At 36.4% G+C, this 25,913-nt stretch overlaps 2 protein-coding genes and 3 non-coding genes across 5 annotated transcripts in view; 4 read left to right on the forward strand and 1 right to left on the reverse strand.

Moving 5' to 3' along the window:
* LOC131425397 (RING finger protein 17) overlaps positions 1–25,913 on the forward strand; it is a 546,443-nt gene that overhangs the window by 24,031 nt on the left and 496,499 nt on the right. The gene's annotated exons all lie outside the window — the stretch shown is intronic.
* LOC131425398 (uncharacterized) overlaps positions 1–25,913 on the reverse strand; it is a 210,621-nt gene that overhangs the window by 22,740 nt on the left and 161,968 nt on the right. The window lies entirely within an intron of this gene.
* Trnap-agg (transfer RNA proline (anticodon AGG)) lies at positions 13,568–13,639 on the forward strand. Its single transcript has one exon. It is a non-coding gene; the product is annotated as a tRNA-Pro (tRNA).
* On the forward strand, positions 14,933–15,005 carry Trnat-ugu (transfer RNA threonine (anticodon UGU)). Its single transcript has one exon. It is a non-coding gene; the product is annotated as a tRNA-Thr (tRNA).
* On the forward strand, positions 16,645–16,717 carry Trnat-ugu (transfer RNA threonine (anticodon UGU)). Its single transcript has one exon. It is a non-coding gene; the product is annotated as a tRNA-Thr (tRNA).

Raw genomic sequence — 25,913 nt, forward strand, 5'->3', positions numbered from 1 at the left:
TCTAGGAACATATTTTGTTTTCAAGGCCAATTGTGACAGATATTGTCAAAAAACTGAAAATTTTTGACATAAAACTTCGTAACACTAAAAAAAAGTAAACATCCGATCTCAAAAACATTCAATAGCGTTCAGAGTGACGGGGAGACCTTTCATTTGCGACTAGTTTGATCAAAATCGGTCCAGTCATCTCAGAGACTTCTTTGTTGGCAACCTTTGGGTCTCGGAAAATTTTACCAAAGTTGGAGCGAATTCTATACCTATTTTTTATATTTATAAAAACCTGTTTTAATCCACCTAGTGGTGTAATGATACCTTTCTCATATCTCATTGTCCATAAACAAGTATAATCTACAAAGTGAAACAGTACTCAGGTCGGTTATGCCATCTCTGAGGTAAGGAAAAGTGCTGTAATTCCTAAACCGGAATCTGGGAACCGGTATAAGCGAAGTTGGTTCGAAAAAATCGACTGGAATCCATTTTGGAGTCTATGGCTACAATCTTTGGTCGTTCATCAAAAACCTAAGAACAAGGAAAGCCAAAATACTTTGTGGCCGTCTACTAACAATGACTACCGATTGGAAAATTGTTGAGGTAAGTTTAAAAACTATTTACTTTTTATTTTCGGTGCTTCCGGAATCAGAAAATGAGAACCAGAATGTTGTCTATTGACAATGGCTACCGATTGGAATAGTTTTGAGGCAAATTAAGATTTTTTTTACGTGTTTGTTTCACCGCTTCAAGTGATCCAATTTTTAAAACACTTTACCATATAATTCCGGAACCGGAAGTCGGATCCGGATGAAATTTGGAAGTTTTATACGGGACAATGAGACCTTTAATTTGAATCTTAGTTTGTTGAAATCGGTCACGCCGCCTCTGAGAAAAGTAAGGAAGTGATTAGAAATATTTTTTTCGCTAATCACCCTGTAACTCCGGATCCGGAAGTCGGATCAATATAAAATTCAGGAACTTTGTATAGGACAATTATACTTTGCTTTTGAATCTAAGTTTGTGAGAATCGGTTTAGCCGTCTCTGAGAAAGTGTACTTTTTTTCATTTTTTTGCTCATATCACCCTGTAATTCCGAAACCAGAAGTTGGATTCGAATAAAATTCAGGAACTTTGTGTGGGGTTACAAGACCTTTCATTTTAATCTAAGTTCATGAAAATCGGTTCAGCCATCTCCGAGAAAAGTTGGTGCAAACACATGTTACATACATACATACACACACATAACACATGGATCAATAAGTCCCGAGACTAACAATGGAAACAACATTTTTTTGCAAAATTTTTTTTTATTCATCAACATAATCACCTTTTAGGGTGATACAATGGTTCCAACGTTTTTCCAATTTTTCAATACCATGTTTATAAAAAAAATTATCTTTCGCTTCAAAATAAGCTTCAGTTTCAGCGATGACCTCCTCATTTGAGCCAAATCTTTTTCCCTGGAGCATTTTTTTTAAGATCAGCAAAGAGCCAGTAGTCACTGGGGGCTAAATCTGGCGAGTATGGGGGGTGGGGAAGCAGATCAAAGCCCAATCATCGACTCGTTGCTGTTTTTGTTCCATCGAAAGCAATCGCGGCACCCACTTGGAAAAAACCTTTTTCATGCTCAATTTTTCATGAAGGATAGTAAATACACTTCCATATGATATCTGTGTCATCTCAGCAATCTCACGGAGCATCACTTTACGATCTTTCATTATAATTTTTGTCACTTCACTCACATTTTCCGGTGTAACGGCTTCCACAGGTCTACCAGAGCGTTCCGCGTCATTTGTGTCGGTACGACTACGTTTAAACTCGGCGAACCACCAACAAATCGTTGCTTTTGAAGGACAAGAGTCCGGATAACATTTTTCAATCCATTGTTTCGCTTGCATGGTGTTTTTACCCATTAAAAAACAATATTTTATCAAAACACGAAACTCGTTTTTTTTCCATTTTTTAAACAAACTACAAAACGACTTTACTCCAACCTCGATAACTCAGCTGTTTCTGATCGGATCGACTTAAAATTTTGACCCGTTTCAAGCAAAGGTTAGTACTCTAGAAAAACGTGGTTACTGGTTCACTACGAGCGCCATCTTTGCTTTAGTCTCGGGACTTATTGATCCATGTGTTACTCACACACATACACACATACAGACATTTTACGTACTCGAAGAACTGAGTCGAATGATATATGACACTCGGCTCTCCGGGCCTCGGTTCAAAAGACGGTTTTCACAGTGATTGCATAACCTTTCTAGATGAGAAAGGCAAAAAAGGTAAAAAGTTGATGGCATTTGAATTGCTACTTGGGTACCGAAACTCGAAAACAAACGGTGAACAGGTTAAACGTTAGTCACCAAAGCATTTCTGATCATCTACACGTCAAGGGAAAGATTCAGAGAAGAAGGAAAAATGGGTTGCTCATAAGCGGAATGATAGACAGCAGAGAAAGTGAAAACGGTGAGCGAAATGTTGGTGATAAATGTTTTACCCAGTGGCGTCTCGTGACTAAATTGCCTAGTTGTGCACTGCTTATGTGGTATGATAGCAGATGTAACAGTTCGTTGTAAGTGAAAACTAAAGATTGAGGAATGGAGATTAGCTTGTGTTTTTCAATACAATGATATAACAATATACTTGCGGATGAGATTTTTTACTAAACAAACAAATCTCAGAGCTGAGCTGAGTAATTCTTTCACTTCTTGAATCTGTGCAGTAACTCATGTGCACGGAAAAGACACTAACACAGCGACAACAGATACTTGAAATTTTATGTCTGATGTATATGAGATGCGTGTTAATACACGAATGTTCATCGAATAAATTCCAAAAAAATAATTGAATTTGGATGGGGTTGGGAACGCAGTTCATTCCTTCAATTCGACCGGTTGTGCAGTGCACGAGGTGCACATGAGGACGAGACGCCACTGTGTTTACCCGTTATGTTGTCAACTGAACATAGATTTCGTTTTCACAATTTGTAAACAAATTTTTTGTCCGTCATATTTGTCTGTTTTTTTTAGCAAAAATTATTGTTCGTCATTTTTGTCTGTTTCAAATAAAATAAAGTGACCTAATGCCTAATCAATACAAAGTATCAACATATCCCTAATTATTTAAAATCGCTATTCATAATACTAAAATCAGTTCTTGTTCGCATCTCATCGGACGTAGTTGAAAATTACTTACGTCGAGACGACAGAAACAAAAACAATACAGTGTAGTGAACAATAGAGTGTGCGAAATGGATGGCATTCGCTTCAGTTAACAACGAGGTGCATACCGTTGAGTGTGACAATATCAAATACAAAAACCCTGTGTACATGGGGGACATTGCCATAGAAGTATACGTGCATGACCTTCCCCCGCAGGCTAGCGATCAGTTCGTTCGGGACAATATGTCGCAGTACGGTGAAGTTCTTTTCATCGAAAGATAAGTATGGCGGAATTTTTCCCCCGGTATCCGGAATGGCGTGCGAGTGCAATTCCATCTTACATCATTTGTGGTCAAGGTGGGATACATCCGTGTAAAACACTGATTACCTATGACAATCAGCTGCTTACATGTCAGTTTTGTGAACAACCTGCACACTACGGTAAACCTTGCACTGAAACTGCGAAAAGAACATCTTCAACTAAAGATAGCAATTTACTTTCTAAAGTGCTCACAACATTTTTTTTTTCGGTTGTTTGTTGTCTTATTATTACTATGTCCTTCATTTCAGACTAGCTTTAACTCATAGTGCGCGTTTACGGGAAAGCCTATTGTCTGCATTTCATTTCATCCAGTTCCTCATCTACAAACTATTTTCGTTGCGGACTCTAGACTCTCCAATCTAGAATTTATTGTGCTGGTCTCCAACAATAGCTAAGTTTTGACATTCATTTTGCGTAATTTGCGGTTTAACTAACTATGGTTTTAATGAACCGTTTTCGAGTACACGGGTGAAAATCCATTGCCGGTACCATGATTAAAAATCATGAAAGCATGTCTATCATGAATAATAGGTCATGATTTCATGAGCAAAATTATTGGTATCATGCACAATAACACATCTTTCATGAAAATTTGCATGGTATCAATCATTTTGCTTATGAAATTTCATGTGTTGATTCACATGCACTTTGATTCTAGCCTGATGCCCTGGAGTTTCAACGAAGAAATTATGGCAGAACACCATTATCAAGACTAAACTTGGTTGGTGTTAAAAGAACCATTTCCTCCCGCGAATATGAAAACGTTTTGACAGGGGTTTAAATAAAATTAATTGAAAGTGTAGAAATGAAGCATTTTACATCAAGCTGATTTCCCCAAGTCAAACAATGCTAAAAGCTGAAAGACACAAATCCGTTGCTTCTCCAAATTTCCATCAATAGCCAAAAGCCGTAGTCCTTCTAGTCCTGTATGATGTACCTACCTAATCTACCGCAAATACGGCTACGAGCAGGAAGCAGGAGGATGGAAAACAGAACACGACCAACGACATACGAGTATTATTCGAAGCTTAGCTTGTCTGCGGTATTGATTTCAGCTATTATGATGGTCCTGGCAGCGGAAGAAAATGCTTCAGATGGATGGATTACCCTTCTGATGGTTACTGTCTAGTTTTGAAACTTGACTACAAAGAGAACCGGAGTGCAGTGCACGGAAATTGAAGAATTAGTAGTGTTATTTTATTACAATCGAGAAACATTCCGTTTTAACCGTTGATGATGATGATGCCACGTCGGTTCATTCCATTCATTCCTTCTGCCGTTCCTTGTTATACCGGTCCGTTAGCTGTCGGATTTGGCGGCCACGGATAGCCAACGGAGAACAGAAATCAAATGTGGCATATTTACACACTTAGGATACCCGCGTGATCTACGCGCTCCGGAAGCAAACACGGCGAGCGACGGAGACTGATTCTAGAATCCCGACTACCGTGTGGTACCTTCGGCCAATGTTTGTGTACCCAAATACGGCTGGAACGCGACAGCAGTTAATGTGCGGCAGCGGTTTCGCTAGCCAGAATACGGCTTTTATATCAATAATTCAACGTAGCTGGAGGATTCATTCTCAACTTGCGGGTCGCTTGTGTCCTGATGATGTATGTGATAGTAATGGCAAATTTTGTGCTGATTTATTGGAAGTGCTGTCACAGGCAAAGGCATGTACGTTTCTTGATAGGTTTTGAAAGAAAATCCTAAATCCTAAATTATTTCGCGCTCGGTGGCAAAGCAAAAAGTCGAACCAAACAGTCGAAACGCAGTCGTAGCGAATGTCGTCGAATGTCGGATGCCTGGAGTAAGACAACCAGGAAAAGGTTATACCATTAAAATCAACTTCAACGGCCATAATTCACCGGGACAAACAACTACCGCCGGACGCTTAGCAATGAATCTTGATTACCCCGGAAAATCCTTGCACGCGCAATGCATTGCCAGTGCATTGATTCGGACAGTGCCGGTAGCACAAATACTTAATTTTCCTGTCGAACTCTGACATGGTCACCGCGGTAATAACCGATTGGTGATGTATTTCATTATCGGACGTTTTTTTTTGTTGTTTTGCTCATTTTCAGTTTGTCCAACGATAATCAGGACGGATGTACGCAAGGAGTGGCTCAGCATTATCTTTCGTCTCTATCTGTATTTTCCTGCCCGAACCGAGCGAATTCATTTACCCGAACGCCAATGAATTATGAAGAAAATTATTTATGAATGCAAGTCCGATAAATAATGCAACGTTAATTATTTATACTCTCAGTGAATTCATTATAAATGGTTCATAATGGAAGTTTAATGAAAAGGATGCACCACGGTGCAACTGTGAGGTTGATTTTTATTTTCAAATTGAAAGAACAGATAACATTCTCAATGTGCGGTTAGTTCACTTTTTGTAGTTTAGTTGAAAAAGTGGGTGATGTTTTTTTTTTTTTAAATTTAGAAATCATCTAGTAAAAACATACCAAGCATTAATATCTCTCAATTTTTTGTTGTTTTGCAACTTGAATTTTTCACCATTTCATAACTCTTATTCAACACTTAAATTTGTAAGCTAAATAGCTTATAACCGAAAAATTACTACTTATTCTTATTTATATAACAATTCACGAGTTCTGAACCAATGAAATGTTTCGTCTTTCGATTCCGCAAGACGAAATTGAAATTTCCCATCGAAAAATATCCGAATATTTTGAACCGGATCCTAAATATGTGACCGAACGTTGTCATGATGAAAAAAAAACGATCTCCGATCTTATATTATGACTGTTTTACCTTCAATATCCGCTTCAGATGAATTGGTTGGGTACGATATAATGATTCTGTAATGCTTTGTTGACTAGGAAGCCGAAAATGATCCTTTCTACGTGAATTTTCCGTTTTATTTCGATTTGACCAGTTCACTATGCTTGTTGTAGACATTTTTTTTGCGTTTATGACTATCGTAGTAAAGTCACTATTCGCCACCACTGCCGATACGATGCATGAAAGACTACACAGTTCGAAAAAAATCTTGTAATTTTACATCTTGAAAGATGCACATAATTTTTTTCTCCATAAATACGTTTATTTCTTAAGGCAGTTTACATAAGTGTTATTACTTTTACATAAAATTCGTATCCTAATATAATTCTAAAATAGTTACAACGATTTAAATTTATTAAAACATATTCCTCTTATTACTTAAATATCATCTTAGGTAATTGGCCATTAATTATGGAATCTACTCGGAAATATTATTTGGACCAAACGATTAACTTCTATAAATTATAAAATAAGTTGTTATTTTCAGACATTTTGTTGATAATTTCATAAAGTATTTCGAGTTTGTTTGTATCATTACATAATTTCTATTCTAATTTAGCTATTGGTTGAACTCATGGTCGCAGCTGGAATCAGAACTAAGTCTTAAAAGGGGCCTTTATTGAATTGAAACTCGGACTACGGACGGATTCAAGGTAAACTATCCAATGTCCCAGTTCGAGACATTCTTGCTTGTCGTGACCTTCCATACATGAAACTTCTTTATCATTTCATAAAGATAATTGAAGTTTCAAACAAACAAACTCGAAATACTTTATGAAATTATCAACAAAATGTCTGAAAATAACAGCTTATTTTATAATTTATAGAAGTTAATCGTTTGGTCCAAATAATATTTCCGAGTAGATTCCATAATTAATGGCGAATTACCTAAGATGATATTTAAGTAATAAGAGGAATATATTTTAATAAATTTAAATCGTTGTAACTATTTTAGAATTATATTAGGATAAGAATTTTATGTAAAATTGATGCTACGGTGAAGAAAAACTTATGTAAACTGCCTTAAGAAATAAACGTATTTATGGGAAAAAAATTTATGTGCATCTTTCAAGATGTAAAATTACAAGATTTTTTACGAACTGTGTAGTCCTTCATGCATCGTATCGGCAGTGTTGGCGAATAGTGACTACTTTACTACGATAGTCATGGACGCAAAAAAATGTCAACAACAAGCATAGTGAACTGGTTAAATCGAAATAAAACGAACATTTAACGTAGAAAGGATCATTAACGTAGAAAGGATCATTTTCGGAATTTATTAGTTGAGACCTGACATCACAAACGACATGATCAAAATCTCGATAACCTTCGCCACAAGCACAATGATTAGTCTCGGAGAGCCCAATTCGAAGGAGATGTGCGTCTAACGTGTAGTGATTGGACATGAGTCTGGACATCATACGAATGAAATCCCTACTCACATCCAGTCCCCTGAACCATGCCTTTGTCGATATTTTCGGAATAATTGAGTGCATCCACCGACCCAGATCATCTTTATCCCAAGAAGCTTGCCAGCTGGCAAGTGTTCTTTGGCGAGACGAGCTATAGAATTCGTTGAAAGCAATCGGTCTCTCATAAATTTCACCTTCAATAGCACCACGTTTGGCTAAAATATCGGCTTTTTCATTGCCAGGAATGGAGCAATGAACCGGGACCCAGACTATAGTGATTAGATAATTATTGTTCAATATGTCGTTCAGGCACTGTTTTATTTTGCCCAGGAAAAACGGTTCCTTCTTGCCAGTCATGTTTGAGCGAATGGCTTCAGTTGCACTCAGACTATCTGTGAAGAGGAAATAATGGTTTGTAGATAATGTGACGATTACACTCAAACTATAATGAACTTCTGCTAACTTTGCTATATAAACAAATGCAGGTTCATGAAGCCTAAATGAAGCCGAAACATACCAAACCCAGTAGCCTCTTCAATTCGTGATCCGTCCGTGTAAAACATTGTCTCAGAGTCAATATGCCTGAACTTAATTGTAAATATTTTTGGGATTTCCATCGAGCGTAGGTGTTTCGGGATTCCACGCACTTCGCGCTCCATGGATGTGTCGAAAAATAAAGTTGAGTCAGGGACATTTAGGAGGCTGTCGCGGATAAGAATATATCTTGAAGGGTCGATTTCCTGTGACATATGGTTAAAATATACTGTCATGAATCTTGTTTGAGATTAAATCTCAACTAGCCTTTTGAAGTTACTAATAACCAGGGGATTCAGTACCTCACATCTTATTAGCAGTCGTGATGAAAGCTACCAAAAGCGATCTTTCAATGAAAGAACTCCCGCCAGAACTTCAAGACTCATTGTATGTGTCGAATGCATGCAGCCTAAGGCAATTCGCAAACAACGATACTGAATTCGCTCAAGTTGGATAATATGAGAGTTTGCAGCGGAACGAAAGCAAACGCATCCATATTCCATCACTGAAAGTATCGTTGTCTGATACAATTTTATTAGATCTTGAGGATGAGCACCCCACCAAGACCCTGTTATTTTTCGAAGAAAATTTACTCTTTGTTGGCATTTTGTTATCAGAAACCTAATGTGTCCTCCCCACGTGCATTTAGAATCGAACCACACCCCGAGGTATTTAAAAGTTAAAACCTGTTGGATCATTCTTCCCATCATATGGAGCTGAAGCTGCGCGGGATCATGCTTTCTTGAAAAGACCACTAACTCTGTTTTCTCCGCAGAGAATTCGATACCAAGATGAACAGCCCAAACGGACAAGTTATCTAAGGTATCTTGCAATGGTTTTTGCAGATCAATAGCTTTGGGTCCAGTAACTGAAACCACGTCATCATCTGCCAGTTGTCTTAGTATACATGGGGTTACTAGACAGCTGTCAATGTCATTCACGTAAAAATTATAGAGGAGCGGACTGAGACATGAGCCTTGCGGAAGGCCCATGTAACTCATTCTGAATGTTGCCAAATCGCCATGTGAAAAATACATGAATTTATCTGACAAAAGGTTGTGCAAATAATTATTTATAACCGCTGGAAGTTCATGTTGGTGCTTGTCTGAAAGAACATCAATGGAAACTGAATCAAATGCTCCTTTTATGTCCAAAAATACAGATGCCATTTGTTGTTTTTGAGCGAAGGCAATTTGGATGTCAGACGAAAGTAATGCAAGGCAATCATTCGTCCCTTTATTTCTACGGAAACCAGTATGTATGAGTATCTGACAACAAGCCGTTCGTCTCGACCCAAGTGTCGAGACGTCGTAGAATAATTTTTTCGAATGATTTTCTGATACAGGACAACATTGCAATGGGTCTATATAAGTTGTGATTGGAAGCTGGTTTACCCAGCTTTTGAATGGCGTAACTTTCACTTGCCTCCAGTCAGGTGGAACAATGTTTTGCTCAAGAAACTTGTTGAACAATTCCAACAAACGTCTTTTTCGAGGTCGGGCAGATTCTTCACCAAGTTGAATTTAATTCTGTCCAACCCAGGAGCGTTATTGTTACAAGACAAAAGTCCTATGGAAAATTCCATCATTGAAAAGGGGCTATTAATAAAACCAGTATTTGAAGGAGATTCCCGAGTAATGCTCTGCGTAGGAACAGAATCTGGGCAAACTTTCCTAGCAAAGTTAAATATCCATCGGTTTAAGTATTCCTCACTCTCATTGCCCACGTCACGATTCCTCGTTCGTCTGGCCGTGTTCCAAAGAGTTCTCATTGAGGTTTCTCTTGACAAATCTTCGAGATGATGATTGGTAAATGATCGATGATTGGTAAATGATCGCTACCATGTAAATCAGCAAATACTTTCCAGGTGCAATCTAATCGAATTGAAGTCGAGCGAAGAGATAAATCTAATGCACTCGGACGTGCAGGAGGTCTTGGAATCCGTGTCATGCTACCCATATATAATACCGTCATGCTAAAATTGTCACAAATGTTTTGTATTAAAGATGATATGTTATCATTGTAAACGGAACCCCACATAATACCGTGCGAATTGAAATCCCCCAGAATCAATCGGGGAGCAGGAAGGGCTTCAACCATTTCATTAGGCTGTCGCTGTCCAACTTGAGATGCACATAAATGGAGCGTCGTATTTCACACAAATTTATATTCAAGAACAGGTAAAATGGTGTGATTTGAAAATTACGTTCCTTGAAATCGAATGAAATATAAAAAAAAGGTAAAAACACAAGATCGAAAGCAGAAGCGCGACTTGCACCGAGCAACATTAGATCCCAAAACACCCCAGTTATTCAACTGAGTCTCAAAAGCACATATCTGCTTAAAGAGTAATTTATACATATCCAATCCATACGGAGCCTGTAAAATTCTGTACGAACGGAATATTGCGTCATTTGACAAATTTAGTAGTTATGAATTGTAGCGTTTGTAGAATTATGTCACTTTCCATGCCACTCAAGCAACATTTTGGACATCAGTACGAAACATCAGTCAGCTAGTATGGAACGCAATATTCCAACTTTTGAATGAGCCACATTGCATTCAGGCGCAAGTCAATTTCATGTTGTTTTCCGCGCAATTTCTCATTCTCAAAATAAAAAATACAACCGATTTATTCGTTTCCAAAAAAATAGAACCACCTATCAAAAGTAAATACTGCAGCATCAGCTAGAAAAGTTTAGCGTATAAAAGAAAAAAAACCGTTATGTCCGCAACAGAAGCTTACTAGACTCAAAATTTGCTTCTTCCGTTGGATTTCCTTTCAAAATATTCTTGATACTGTTGCAAATGCGGACTGGCACAGTGGACTTCGAAAAAGCAAAATGGTGTGAATATAAAAAATAGTTATGGAATTCGCTCAAACTTTGGAAAACTTTTTCGAGACTCGGGGGGGGGCGAGTTTCATACACCAATCGATTCAGCTCGACAAACTGAGCAAATGTCCGTGTGTGCAAAATAAAGAGGCGTGAATCTCTGAGATGATAATTTTGATCAAACTAGTTGCAAATGAACGGTCTTCCTGGAAGTACGTATGCTGTTGTTTTTGTCTTCTAATGATTACATCCGAGTTATACAAACTGTTATATTGAATGAAAAAAGTTACTAGGGTGGTCCTCATTTATATTTAAATCTGAAATCTAACTTGCTTAATTGAACTCAAACATGATTTTGTTGTGCAATGAAGTTGTAGAAAATTTTATTTTGAGCAACTTTGCTGAAAAAAGTAACTCTCTAGTTTTTAATTTGATCGAGTTACATAAATTTTCCCGAGTAAAAGTAGGGTGGCTCCTGAAAAATCACTTTTTTTTGTTCTAACTTTTTTGTGAAACGTTTTGCGCAAAAGTTGTCTTGAGAAGAGTTGTTGAATTAATCATTGCGCACAATTTTCTTCAACCAAGCTTTTCATATGAGCTACCAGTAAAAAGTTATGATTGTTTATTCATCAAAAACTAGTCAAGCTTCAAATATCAATATTCATTAGATGCCAGATCGATAAAAATGTATCCTATGCGGTTCCTGAAAAGGCATAATATGAGTAAAACTTTAAGAGAAAATTTGAAGGGTGTTATTTCTTTAACTTGTTTAAATTAGTTTTAAGAATACCTTAAAAAAAATTCAAAAACATTGCATAACTCTTAAACGCCTCAACGTATAAACATACTTCCTTCAGCAAAATAATAGTATCAAATTAGTTCTACAAGTGTTCCATACATTGTCCTTTTGAGAAATGAGACACACAAATACTACAGCCGAAAATAGATTTTTTGTAAGTCAAAGCACTTCCTGAAACCCAAGAAAATCATTAGTTTGTTAAAATGAGTAGAAAGTATTTATTCGACCCAACACTCATTGTGCGTCGTTTTCCGGTTTTTACAGGCTATTCAGTACACAAGTGGATGAGAAAGATGGGCCAGTGTCATAGGCGTCTTGGCACGATGTGGATAAAAACATTTGCATTTTACTAACTTGCACCAGCTTGTTGGAATGGTTGTCGAGATCATGAAAATTTCTGTTCATAGATTTATCATGGCCAACTAATTCAGAATAACCATATTACACAGTATCTCTTATCCTCAGTTGCTCAAACTCAATTGGAGTAGTTATTTTGGTAATGAATGAATTAAAATTGTTCGGTATTATATTTTCGGCTGTAGTTTTCGTGTGTCTCATTTCTCGAAAGGACAATGTATGGAACACTTGTAGAACTAATTTGATACTATTATTTTACTGAAGGAAGTATGTTGATACGTTAAGGCGCTTAAGAGTTGTGCAATGTTTTTGAATTTTTTGAAGGTATTTTTAAAACTAATTTAAATAAATTAAAGAAATAACACCCTTCCAATTTTCTCTTAAACATTTACTTATATTATACCCTTTCAGGAACCGCATAGGATACATTTTCATCGATCCGGCATCTAATGAATATTGATATTTGAAGCTTGACTAGTTTTTGATGAAAAAACAATCATAACTTTTTACTGGTAGCTCATATAAAAAAGCTTGGTTGAGCAAAATTGTGCGCAATGATTAGTTCAACAACTCTTCTCAAGACAACTTATCCGTAAAACGTTTCACAAAAAAGTTAGAACAAAAAAAGTGATTTATCAGGAGCCACCCTAATTTTATTCGGGAACATTTATGTAACTCGATCAAATGAAAAGCTAGAAAGGTACTTTTTCAGCAAAGTTGCTCAAAATAAAATTTTCTGCAACTTCATTGTACAACAAAATCATGTTTGAGTTCAATTAAGCAAGTTAGATTTCAGATTTCAATATAAATTAGGACCACCCTAGTAACTTTTTTCATCAAAAGGAGCGCCATTTGATTACAAACAACTTTTGTGAAGAAACCAACTACATAAAACTAATATTTAATAGTGAAAATATTTTTGTCACGCTAATTTCCCGTTTCGGACCACTGTGCATTGATGAATTGAATCCATAGCGAATGCTACTAGTATGTCATAAAAGTTTAATGGCAAAACTCAATGATGGTTTTTCGTTACTTCGATTTTAGAATAATTGGCAAAGTGCGAAATGTTATGTCACAAAAGTCAATCGCCTTCAGTAGATATTAACGGTGCTAATATTTTAAGTTTGACTGACCGTAAGTAGAAAAATGTTCGCAAGATAAGTCTTATCAACCACTATGACATGGTGTTCGGAAACATCCTCCAGCAAGTTTCAAATAAGTTATTATAATCTTATGTACTGATGAACAATGGTCGAATGTACTACTTGATAATTTTACACATTTAGTCGAATCTCAACATTTGTCCAGTGCACACTGGTGAAACCGAAACAGCATCGGGCTCGTTGGTCTAGGGGTATGATTTTCGCTTAGGGTGCGAGAGGTCCCGGGTTCAAATCCCGGACGAGCCCACAACGATAGTTTTTTACTGCTCATGGTGTGAGATGCTTGGAAAAAATGATCAGTTAATTTTTTTCATCCAATCGTTTAGTTCAAATGTGGAGTTTTTTTATAACTAACATAACTAATATATCTTTCAAAAAACTAGAACAAATTCATGAATGCAACCGCCAGAGACCCTTCACAATATTATTCACGATGCTGTGGCTCTGTCTCCGTGTCAGATCCCTTTAGATTCGCGTGCTTTGCAACCATCCATCGTACCACCAGTGTGGTTTCCGAAAATGGTTATTGCCACTGTTGTGTTGCAATAACCATTAAGCGATAATCATTATTATTATTTTATATGTCGAACCAAATCCGCGAAACTGTAAGAAAGACCGCATGTGTTTCTGGTTCAGGCCGCCCCCAACCACCGGCAGTCACGCGGAGAGGGTCAACCCTCGATGCCATTATTATCTACCGTTTCAACTGTTGAAAAGAAAGGGAAAAACAGCGCAAAAAAAGGTAAGCACGAGCAGTGCCCGAGAACAATTTAATTAATTCTGCCCGGATTGCCCCAGGCCAACACCAAACAAAAGTACCAGCAGAACGAACGGCGGGTGTCGTACACAAACAGCCCTCCGATCGTGCGGGTCCGGAATTTTTTTTTGCATTGTATCCAAATGCTGTCTACGACTTTGCTTCTCGTAATGTATTCATTCGTTACCACGTGGACCCCTTCGAAGAATGAGACCTATAGGTCTGTTTTCAATAGGAGGTCAACTCGATGCTGGCAGAGAGACCTGTGTTGTGAAAAGATCGAAGGCTGCCGCTACCGCCGCCGGTGTCGCACTGAAGACCACACGAGAACCCCTCATGGCTAAGGGATTCCGGTAGGATAATAGGCGGAGGAGATCTGCTGGCAGCTGGCAGGGTTCAGTCACACGATCTCTCAGCAATGGTGGCGGTGGAAGAGCAGTTAGGCAAAAACAAAATTGCAAACCGTACGCTACGCGTGTGAGACGGCTAAAGTCTTGCATGTACACATTTATTTGCTAATGATGGCATTAGTTAAAACTGGAAAAATGCTCCCCACGCAAATCAGTCTTTAGTCTTCAAACGAACGGCATATTGTGTTAAAATCGTGGAACTAAAACGAAGGTAGAATACCAGATGCTCTAATTGCCATTCTATACTAGCTACGGATGAGTCATTCGAACAACAACAGGCGCTAAAAGTTCCTTGGTTTTTAGGTTTCCTTGGTTAAAAGTGTTGGTGATTGCTAACGAATCGATCCATTCCTGTACGGTCTAATTTTATCCGCCTCTTTAGCTCAGATGGCAGAGCGCTGGTCTTGTAAACCAGCGGTCGTGAGTTCGATTCTCACAGGAGGCAGTGAATATTTTGCTGTTTGTTTTGCGATCCATCTATTTAATTCCAATTTCTCTAAAGAACTGAATCATGCATATATTTTGATTATAATAGCGAAAGGAGAGGGGGAGGTGTGATTGTTTTGGTGATTATAGCGAGGAGTAATGACTCTATCGTAACCCTGACAAAAGCCATTCCATTTGAATTCAAAAGTCATTTTTTGTATTTCTTGATTTGGTTTAAATGTTGCATAAGAATTTCCATAACCAAAAAGGACGATTCGCAAATTTAGCTCAATTACTCAAATTTAGCTTGACTTAGTTTTAAGAAGATTCTACGCAAAACCAAAAAGTGATAGCCTAATGGGTTTGTTATAACTATTGACATATATTGTTTTGTATATTTGCAGCTTCAATATTAGCTTATTTGTGCCTATGCTAAATATCGATAAATATTTTTTTTGAGAATTTGTAATACCTTGAAAATAACCGTTCAGTTTGTTGAGGTTGATGATAAAAGGTGTTGATCTCGTGTTCATCCAGCTCTTCATGACAGAAGTCATCCTGCGTTTTCTTCGAATGTGAAGAAACAGAAAAATTTCGATCGAAATCAATCTTTGGTAAAGCGAACGGTGCACAAAATAAATTCACAAACGGTTCAATTGCTGATGCGTACAGTAACTTTCTCTACGGCATTATCAGACTGCACAAAGTTTAATTAGGTGTACGAGTTTAGTTTCCATATTTTGAATTCATAACCGTATATAGAAAACATAGACGGAGTGCTACGCCCAGTGTTGGAAAAACCAAAATTTCGAAAATAGCGACTGAAATTTTTCACAAGTGATTTTTATACAAAAAGAGCATTGATCCGAAAACTCACTGCAGAAAAGTTCAGTACTGATTTTTTTGCAAACGCGATTCTCACTGAAACTGTTTTCACATGACAAAAAATTAGTTTTGAAAAGTTCACTTGCAAACATTCTGCTCGATGATATTTAAGAAAAAAGTTCGCATGTTGAATATATCTGATAAAAGTCACGAACAGAAAATTTTTGGGGAAAAAACTTTCATAGCCGTTATATCTCAACCCTTTGCAGAATACATGATGACTAAATTCGGCGATGGACAAAAATTGAACACCTTGAACATGTTCAGTATGTGTAGAGTGGTTGATGAATGAATCAATAGTGGTGATGTATTTGAAATTTATTCGACACTACCGTAGTAATATCATTAAAAAAACAACGATCATGTCATTAACAAAAACAGCAAGCGCTGTGATTAAAAATAGTTAGAATGATAATTAACATTAATAAAAACAATCACAAACCATGTTACGCAACTGATTAAACATCATTAGCTTGAATAACGTACGCAGAAGTAACAGGAGCACAGACCACCGCTATGCCAATTCAAACACTCCATTTAAACACTGTGCCTACTGTGTGCTTGAGACATGTTGACAAAGCTGCGCTCCTGTTACTTCTATGAATCAAATGTTTTCGGAAATAACTGCTCTAATTGCCATTCTATACTAGCTACGGATGAGTCATTCGAACAACAACAGGCGCTAAAAGTTCCTTGGTTTTTAGGTTTCCTTGGTTAAAAGTGTTGGTGATTGCTAACGAATCGATCCATTCCTGTACGGTCTAATTTTATCCGCCTCTTTAGCTCAGATGGCAGAGCGCTGGTCTTGTAAACCAGCGGTCGTGAGTTCGATTCTCACAGGAGGCAGTGAATATTTTGCTGTTTGTTTTGCGATCCATCTATTTAATTCCAATTTCTCTAAAGAACTGAATCATGCATATATTTTGATTATAATAGCGAAAGGAGAGGGGGAGGTGTGATTGTTTTGGTGATTATAGCGAGGAGTAATGACTCTATCGTAACCCTGAAAAAAGCCATTCCATTTGAATTCAAAAGTCATTTTTTGTATTTCTTGATTTGGTTTAAATGTTGCATAAGAATTTCCATAACCAAAAAGGACGATTCGCAAATTTAGCTCAATTACTCAAATTTAGCTTGACTTAGTTTTAAGAAGATTCTACGCAAAACCAAAAAGTGATAGCCTAATGGGTTTGTTATAACTATTGACATATATTGTTTTGTATATTTGCAGCTTCAATATTAGCTTATTTGTGCCTATGCTAAATATCGATAAATATTTTTTTTGAGAATTTGTAATACCTTGAAAATAACCGTTCAGTTTGTTGAGGTTGATGATAAAAGGTGTTGATCTCGTGTTCATCCAGCTCTTCATGACAGAAGTCATCCTGCGTTTTCTTCGAATGTGAAGAAACAGAAAAATTTCGATCGAAATCAATCTTTGGTAAAGCGAACGGTGCACAAAATAAATTCACAAACGGTTCAATTGCTGATGCGTACAGTAACTTTCTCTACGGCATTATCAGACTGCACAAAGTTTAATTAGGTGTACGAGTTTAGTTTCCATATTTTGAATTCATAACCGTATATAGAAAACATAGACGGAGTGCTACGCCCAGTGTTGGAAAAACCAAAATTTCGAAAATAGCGACTGAAATTTTTCACAAGTGATTTTTATACAAAAAGAGCATTGATCCGAAAACTCACTGCAGAAAAGTTCAGTACTGATTTTTTTGCAAACGCGATTCTCACTGAAACTGTTTTCACATGACAAAAAATTAGTTTTGAAAAGTTCACTTGCAAACATTCTGCTCGATGATATTTAAGAAAAAAGTTCGCATGTTGAATATATCTGATAAAAGTCACGAACAGAAAATTTTTGGGGAAAAAACTTTCATAGCCGTTATATCTCAACCTTTTGCAGAATACATGATGACTAAATTCGGCGATGGACAAAAATTGAACACCTTGAACATGTTCAGTATGTGTAGAGTGGTTGATGAATGAATCAATAGTGGTGATGTATTTGAAATTTATTCGACACTACCGTAGTAATATCATTAAAAAAACAACGATCATGTCATTAACAAAAACAGCAAGCGCTGTGATTAAAAATAGTTAGAATGATAATTAACATTAATAAAAACAATCACAAACCATGTTACGCAACTGATTAAACATCATTAGCTTGAATAACGTACGCAGAAGTAACAGGAGCACAGACCACCGCTATGCCAATTCAAACACTCCATTTAAACACTGTGCCTACTGTGTGCTTGAGACATGTTGACAAAGCTGCGCTCCTGTTACTTCTATGAATCAAATGTTTTCGGAAATAACTGAGGCTATATAAAAAACATATACGCTGTATGAAAAAAAAAGTTTTTTACTTTCTTTTGAAAATTCCGTTGGATGCTAATAAAAGTTAAAATTTAATTTTCTCAGAAAAAAAGTATTTGTGGTTTGTTTCATTATTCTGTATGTTGTAGATGACAACTGATGAAGTCTATTGCACTATAAGTAATTATGAAGAAATAATTTTGTAAAATTTTTGAAATAAATTTTTCAAATATTTTACGATCCGATTTTATTAAAATACGCAACTTGAACAGGTTATTCGGCGATATTTTGTTAAATACTAAGAAACGATTTTAAAGCAGTTAAAAAACTGAATATATAGATTGTCGATTTCGGATGTATTTTGTGAGAGCTTGTACGCACTCTTTTGAATATGGCTCTGTGGTTTATGCTTATGGTAATTGAAAACAAATTGCTGTCTCAGTTGCAGTGTCAAAGCGATTTCATTGATGAAGTTATGGACAGATTTGTTCGACGTGCAGCGTGTTACATCTGTCGTATTATTTGTGATTTATTTTACTATCTTTAAAGCTCGAAAATCACTTCACTCCTGTTTTACTTAGAAAAGCTGAACTAAATCATTTATATTTTTGTGTAAAAATCACTTTTGAATATTGTTCATTTATCTGTTGTTTGGTATTTCCATACTTTTTCGTAGTCACATAGGAAAAGAAAAAAATTTACTACTTATTACTTTCACTTTCACAGTCTGATTTGGCTAGTTTGATTGGACGTTCACGTTCCATAACTAGTCTTGTATCCATGTGTTCCGTTGCTCTTTTCAAGTCATCGTTTGATCCTTTGCCATGCCATGTTGCGAAAAAAATGCCATTAAAAAACTACATCATTTACACCTATATATTGATGTGTATAAAATCGACTTCTGAACAGTTTGTGTGAAACGTTATTCCTCTTCGGTTCGAAATTTAATTCAGATCTGAATACCGCATTTCATTTATTATCCAGAATCGGTTTATTTACATTTCGCGAACCGGATTTTTCGTCAACTTAAAATTTCATTTTAAGGTTTTGAAGGCATAATCATTTTCTCAGTCTGACCCTCTGTTCAAAAAGTATATTTATTTACGCGTTATACTATAACATCCATGCAGTGGCGTCTCGTCACAAAATTTTCGGGATGTGCACTGCTTATGTGGTATGAAATCAGATGCTATACTTGAAAACTAGAGACTGCTACTGTTTTTCAATATAATGAAATAACGATATGCTTTTGAATGAGAATTTTTTATTAATTTTTTTTTGTTATGATACAATAGAAGAATTCGGGACGCTGCACGTCGAACAAATCTATTTTAACTGCCATAAGCATAAGCCACTGAACCATCTCCTGCATAGGTGTGCATACAAGCTCTCACAGGGCCGAACGTGCCAGAGAGAACAACACATTTCAGAGCTGAGCTGAGTAATTCCTCCTCTTTTTGAATCTGTGCAGTAACTCATGTGCACGGAAAAGACACTAACACAGCGACAAAGGCGACCTGCAATTTTAAGTTGGATGTATATGAAATGTGTGTAAATTTACACACTTTCATAAATAGGGAATCGAAAAAATAATTTAAGGCGGATGCGAATGCAGTTAATTCCTTCAATTTGACCGGTTGTGCAGTGCACGAGGTGCAGGTGAGGACAAGACCCCACTGCATCCATGGATTATCTACTGTTCCAGTAAAATTTGCTTTAAAGTTAAAAAGACTCGAAAATGGAGTTGCATTAGGCAAAATTTTGCTGTGAACGAAAATTTTAAAAAATTGCCCTGTTTTGAAAAGCTGTAACTTTGTTGTCCCTTATTTTTCTATTATTGCAAAAAATTTTTTCAAAATGCGTTGTTTAGAAGAAAAAAATAAATGATTTTTGAGTTTAATTGTCGAATGGAAATTTATTTTCCAGTGTTTTATATTTTACATAGCCCTTATAATTACCCGGAACTTTGCTAAAGATATTAGATCAATCGGACCAATCGTTTCTGAAATATTTTTTTTTTGATTTTGCGGTGTTTTTGTTCAGTCCCTTTCTTAAATTTAGGCTGAGGCGTCTTTGATATATTAAACCATTTGTTTTTCACGGATGGAGTGGAGAGAGCAATCTGACTGAATCTCAAGATTTTCAAACGAGCGATTGTAAAATTGGAAAAATGCCCAAAAATAATTTCAGTTGTAACTTCTGTAAATTGACACCAATCAAATTAAAAACAGATGTGGATTTTAAGCTTAGATTAAAATAATTTTTTAAGAATTTTAAGAGCAGTTTTTTAGTTTGAATTTTTCTGTTATTTTTTCAATTATCAATAAAAGGATTTAATGTGGTTAAGTGCCTAATTTTCATCAAGAACTTGAATTCTTGAAAATAACTGAAAATGGTTTATTTGCTTGTTTGGGGAGCATGGATAAGCCGGAAGAGGATGAAATATGAAAATCTCTCTCTCCAGCAGGCATAAAACCTCCTTATCTTATGTATCAACAGATTACAGTGACCCAACAGTACATTTAGACTTAACACTAGCAATTGAAACTGACAATTAAAGGTAAACATCTAACCCTATAACTCTATAATTAATTGATGACACCAAGCATTACAGAGCACGATAGTGTTCTTACTTGAAAAGCGAGAGAGAAGTAATTGTTTTTGAGGGTGTAGTGAGAGAGCGTGAGCGAGTGACTGAGTTAAAACTGGTATGTAGATCTAATTAGTGATCGAAAAGATGGTGGAAGACGGAGGAAATGGAGGAAGGGACGAACGGGTTAGTTTCGGTGAGCGAATTTGATTAGTTCCAATGGAAATGATTTTATCGCATTTTGAGAGAGAGAGAGAGAGAGAGAGAGAGAGAGAGAGAGAGAGAGAGAGAGAGAGAGAGAGAGAGAGAGAGAGAGGAGAAAATCAAATCCCTGAGAGCAACTGTTAAATAAACGACACATACTAAAAACCGGTTCATTATATCCGTAGTTGGTTTTAGCACCAGGGATTCGTAAAAACGAAGACTGCGACGATTGGATGTCGAAATTGACCAATCGTAGGAGATCAGAGCATCAATATGTGATTGTATTAGATCAGCGATGATAACTCCTAAGTCCTTCACACACGATTAACGTTTAAGATCATTTTGTGAAAGATTGTAGTCATATCTAGTTATTGAGTACCTGTAGGAAAATGATATGACGCAACATTTAGAGGCGTTTAATACCATCCTTTCGGAGTCTTCGAGGTCTAGTTCTTTAATCAGATGGTAGCGTTTAAAGTCGTCCGCAAACGATAGTTTGAAACATTTCAGTAAGAAGTTCAGATCATTGAGATAGAGTAAAAATATAAACGGTTCTAAATGACTTCCTTGAGATACTCCAGAACTAACTGCAAACGGTGATGTTGTACAGTTTCCTATATTTACCGACATCTCACGACCGGTAAAATATGAATGCATCCAATCCAGTAAACTGCCACCAAAGCCAAGTCTGTCAAGTTTAGCAATTGTTATTTGATGATTCATTTTATCAAATGCCGCCAAAAAATCAGTGTAGATAGCGTCCACTTGTAGACTCGTTTGAATAGATCGGATGATAAAAGATGCGTAAGATACTAGGTTTGTGGATGTTAACCGCTTAGGCATAAATCCGTGTTGATTTTCAGATATATAGCTGTTGCACTTTTGAGTTATGAAGTCGAGAACGATGATTTAAGTTTTATGTTTTTTAATTTTTTTCAGAAGGTAGATTTTTTTGGAACACCTAATCGATTTTTTAACACATTGTTTTCGGAACCATTTTTTCTGTCAATAACAGTTTTCCAGTTACAACAATTTGAAGAAATGTTCCACTAAAAATACGCTCCCCTGTTTTACACATCAGTCTAAAGTCAAATTGGTCTATATATCCGTGTAAAATAAACGGCTTGTCTTACTGAAGGTGTGTGTGAAGTTGCATCAAAATCAGAGCAAGTCGATCATGATATTGCCACTTTCTCTGCTGTAAAGGGGTTAATACCTTCCGGCTTGAGAAAAGAAACCCAATCTTTCGCTTACTATAAGAAATGTAAATTATTTCAATGAATTAAAAAGCTTCGAATTGAACATGCTTTGTTGTGTTTGTAAAATTTGTTTTATCGTTTATGTGGAATATGGTAGATTATACGGTCCCACCACAAAACGCTTTTTATTTTGTAGTCTTCTGCGATGAGCATGATATCTAAAAAACTAATGAATCAATTATTTTCAAGTTTTTAGGTGTAGCTCCTAATTGCTATGGCAGGTTCGCGAGCGAAGGGTTTAGCGAAACAAAAATTGGCAAAGTTTTTTTTTCCTAAAAAATCAATATTTAATTATTAATTTTCCTTGGTGCCGATGAATCCGGTTGAGTTCTGAAAACGGTGTATGTTTTCGTTCTCTTTACGTTCTTCCTTACACGCTATACGAAATTGGACAAACCACGCTGTGTGTTTCGTTCGCGAAGGTGGTATTGTTTTCTTCTTCTATACAAGCACGGCTTGAAGTCGAATCTGGATGAAGTTGCCCAATATCCTTCAAGACAATGAGAGCTTTCATTTGAATCCGTGTCACTTTCATTGACCCGTTGCAAAGAAGTCGGAAGTTTTTGGAGGTTATCTTCACTATTCTCGGTGCTTTCGGAACCGGAAATCGGGTACTAGTAGGCCCAAAGTAGGTTTATATATCCACCGACTAACAAGATCTGCTAGCTGGATGAATTTACTAGTAAGTTTTATTAAAATTTGCACCTCATTTCGCCATCACTTGTGAAAAAAAACTGATGAAATTTAAAAATTTTCCCTAATCGCGCTGTTATACCGATCCGGATAAATTTGCACATATTACCTTGTAATTCCGGAAGTCGGATAGAGTTGAAATTTAATGGCAGACTATGGGACCATAAGACCTTTCATTTCTATCTAAGTTTATGAAAATCGGTTCAGCCATCTCTTAGAAATGTGAGTGCCTATGTTTTCATTTTTTTGGTGCATCACACCCTGTAATTTCGGAACCGGAAGTCGGGACGGGATAAAATGCTATAACAGCCTATGGACCCAGAAGTCCTTTTAGTTGAATTTGAGTTTGTGAATTTCGGTCCAACCATCTCTGAGAATATTGAGTGCCATTATTTGTCCACTATTTCCCGTACTTCCGGAACGGTAAATTTGGAACGCTTAACTATATAACATAAAACCGAAGTACTTGCAAAAGAACTAATAGAGTGTTTTTGATGTAAAAAAGTTTAACAAATCGATTCCATATAGTTTCAATGACAGCAGTTAACTCATTGTACCGTTTTACCCCATTTCTTTTCTAGTTATAATATTCAGTTGGAATATGATCTACAATCCAAAAGCAGATCCAATACGATCTATCAGTATTGATTCATATTACGTAGAAGACATCTGTGATTCAATTAAATACAATGCGAGTGACAGTACTATCCTGTTTAACCCGTTTTACCCAAATTTCTTTCATAAGTTGTATCTGTATATTAATTGCGGTAGATGAAAATCGTTTGATGTTACGATGAAAAACCTAAAAATAAGATTACAAATAGATTCGATGACCGCACGAATCATGTTGTACCGTTTTACCCCATGAAGCAGTTGTACACTCTAAGTGCGCATTGTTGTTGTGGTTCTTCAACACGATTGGAAACACGTGCCCATGTGTGCTTGGTGCCGGTGAATTCGGTTGTGTTTTGAAAACGGTATAAGTTTTCGTTCTACCGTACACACTATATGGATTTAAACAAAGTACGCTGTGTGTATCGTTCGCGAAGGCGGTATTGTTTCCTTCTTCCATACCAGCACGTACCAATGCGTTTATTTATTTTTGATTTTTACAAAATTTATAGGAAAAGATATGCCCAATACTATAAAAAAAAATTCTAAGCGGAACTCGATGGAACTTTTTTTAGGCCATTTCAAAGTTAGTTTCAGTTAATGAATTATAACAACCGCCTTAAAACTAGTTTTCTAATCATAACTTGTTTCAAGTTATTTTTTTACATATTTTGTATTTTGCATATTGGAATAATTGTGGAAAATATAAAATCCCATAATTTTGTAAAAGGTAATGCATAGGTTTATTCTTTTCTGAAAAAGTTATACATCATTTTACCTATTTTTACCTAGGAAACCTTGTACCGAAGCGAAATATGCAACTTAATGCAGCAAACTTTTACAATACTTATAGGAAAATATATTCCTAATCCAATTTATTTTCCAATGAGAATATCCTGAGTACTATTCGTGTGACTCATTTTCACTATGGCCGTGCTGAAACCATGCATGATTAAGAAACGGAGGGAGTCACGCGTCTGCTATTTCTGTAACTCACTTTTGCAGTGAGCGTAGAGATGGGCATTTCGTTCCTGAGCTATTCCAGTGAATCGAATTTTTAAAAAGAGCTGATAGCACACAGCTCTTTTCAAAAGAACCGCAGCTCACCAGTTCACCGCACTGGCAAGCAGGGATGCCAGGTTCACAGATTAATCTGTGTTCCACAGATTTTCAACCTTTTGCACATATTTAAAAAATGGCACAGATTTTCACAGATTTCAGAAAATGGTCACAGATTTACACAGATTCTGAAATCGATCACAGATTTTTGAAATTGATCACAGTTTAACACCAAAAATTATAGAGCGTTAGGAAATAGTGAGACCTTTTTTTTGATTACCAAAATGATTCCGATTAGTTATTATGGAAACGGGGAAACGTACACAGACAGGTTTTTGGCTTGATCACAGATTTTTTAAAAAATGACCTCACGTCCCTGCTGGTAAGGTGGAAACAGGCTACAAGCTGAACGGATTTTCGGCTCTTGAAGAGCGAGTTAAAAATGAGAAGAAATGTGTGCATGAGCTTTTGTTCGTTTTTCCAAATGTGTATTTATCCTTCTTTAACAGATTGAATGAGCCGTTGTCAATAAGAAATCTTACCTCTCACTCAGTAGGCTAAGGTACATTCAGGGATCCACTTTTGCAGATATTCTCAAATATGACAAAATAATAATTCGCAAACAAGTTAGTTCGCATAGCATTGTTCTTTGTGCATCAATGATTTCGATCATGCATATGAAGAAAAAACGGCCCTCAAAACAAACCTTCAGTTCAATTTAATTGAGCTGATGAGCTACACATTGAATCGATTCCCTTTAGTGAGCTGATCGGTTCGGAGCCGCTCACCGGTATGAGCTGCTTCGCCCATCTCTAAGTGAGCGTCGCACGATCAATATATCATCTTAAAAAACGTGTTGCTTCGCGATAACTTAATTTATTTACACGTTTAAAAATGAAATCTCTTCGTAAAGGTTTGTACTTTTGCAATACTTTTCCATATTTTGAAAGGAAAACATTTCTCCATTTTTTTAATATGTGTTGAGCTTTTGATAATTTTTCGGATTTTCAAATTTAAAACCCACTTTGAAAAGGCCTAAAAAAATTGCATCGAGTTCCACTTAGATTTTTTATAATATTGTTAATTGTCAAAAAGTAAACAAAATAAAAATCCCAACAATTTGCTTAAGTTTAGCGTGCAAGCATAAGCATGTTTATGCTTTTTTACGCGCACTTTGTAGTAGATACTTAGGTAATAGAGGTAGATTCTACGTAGATTAATCCAAAAAACTTGTTTTTTAAATGATGTGAATATATCTCAAAAAATAATGTTTCTACACTATTTATAT

The sequence above is a fragment of the Malaya genurostris genome, chromosome 1 (genome assembly GCF_030247185.1).
Source record: "Malaya genurostris strain Urasoe2022 chromosome 1, Malgen_1.1, whole genome shotgun sequence".
NCBI lineage: Eukaryota > Metazoa > Arthropoda > Insecta > Diptera > Culicidae > Malaya > Malaya genurostris.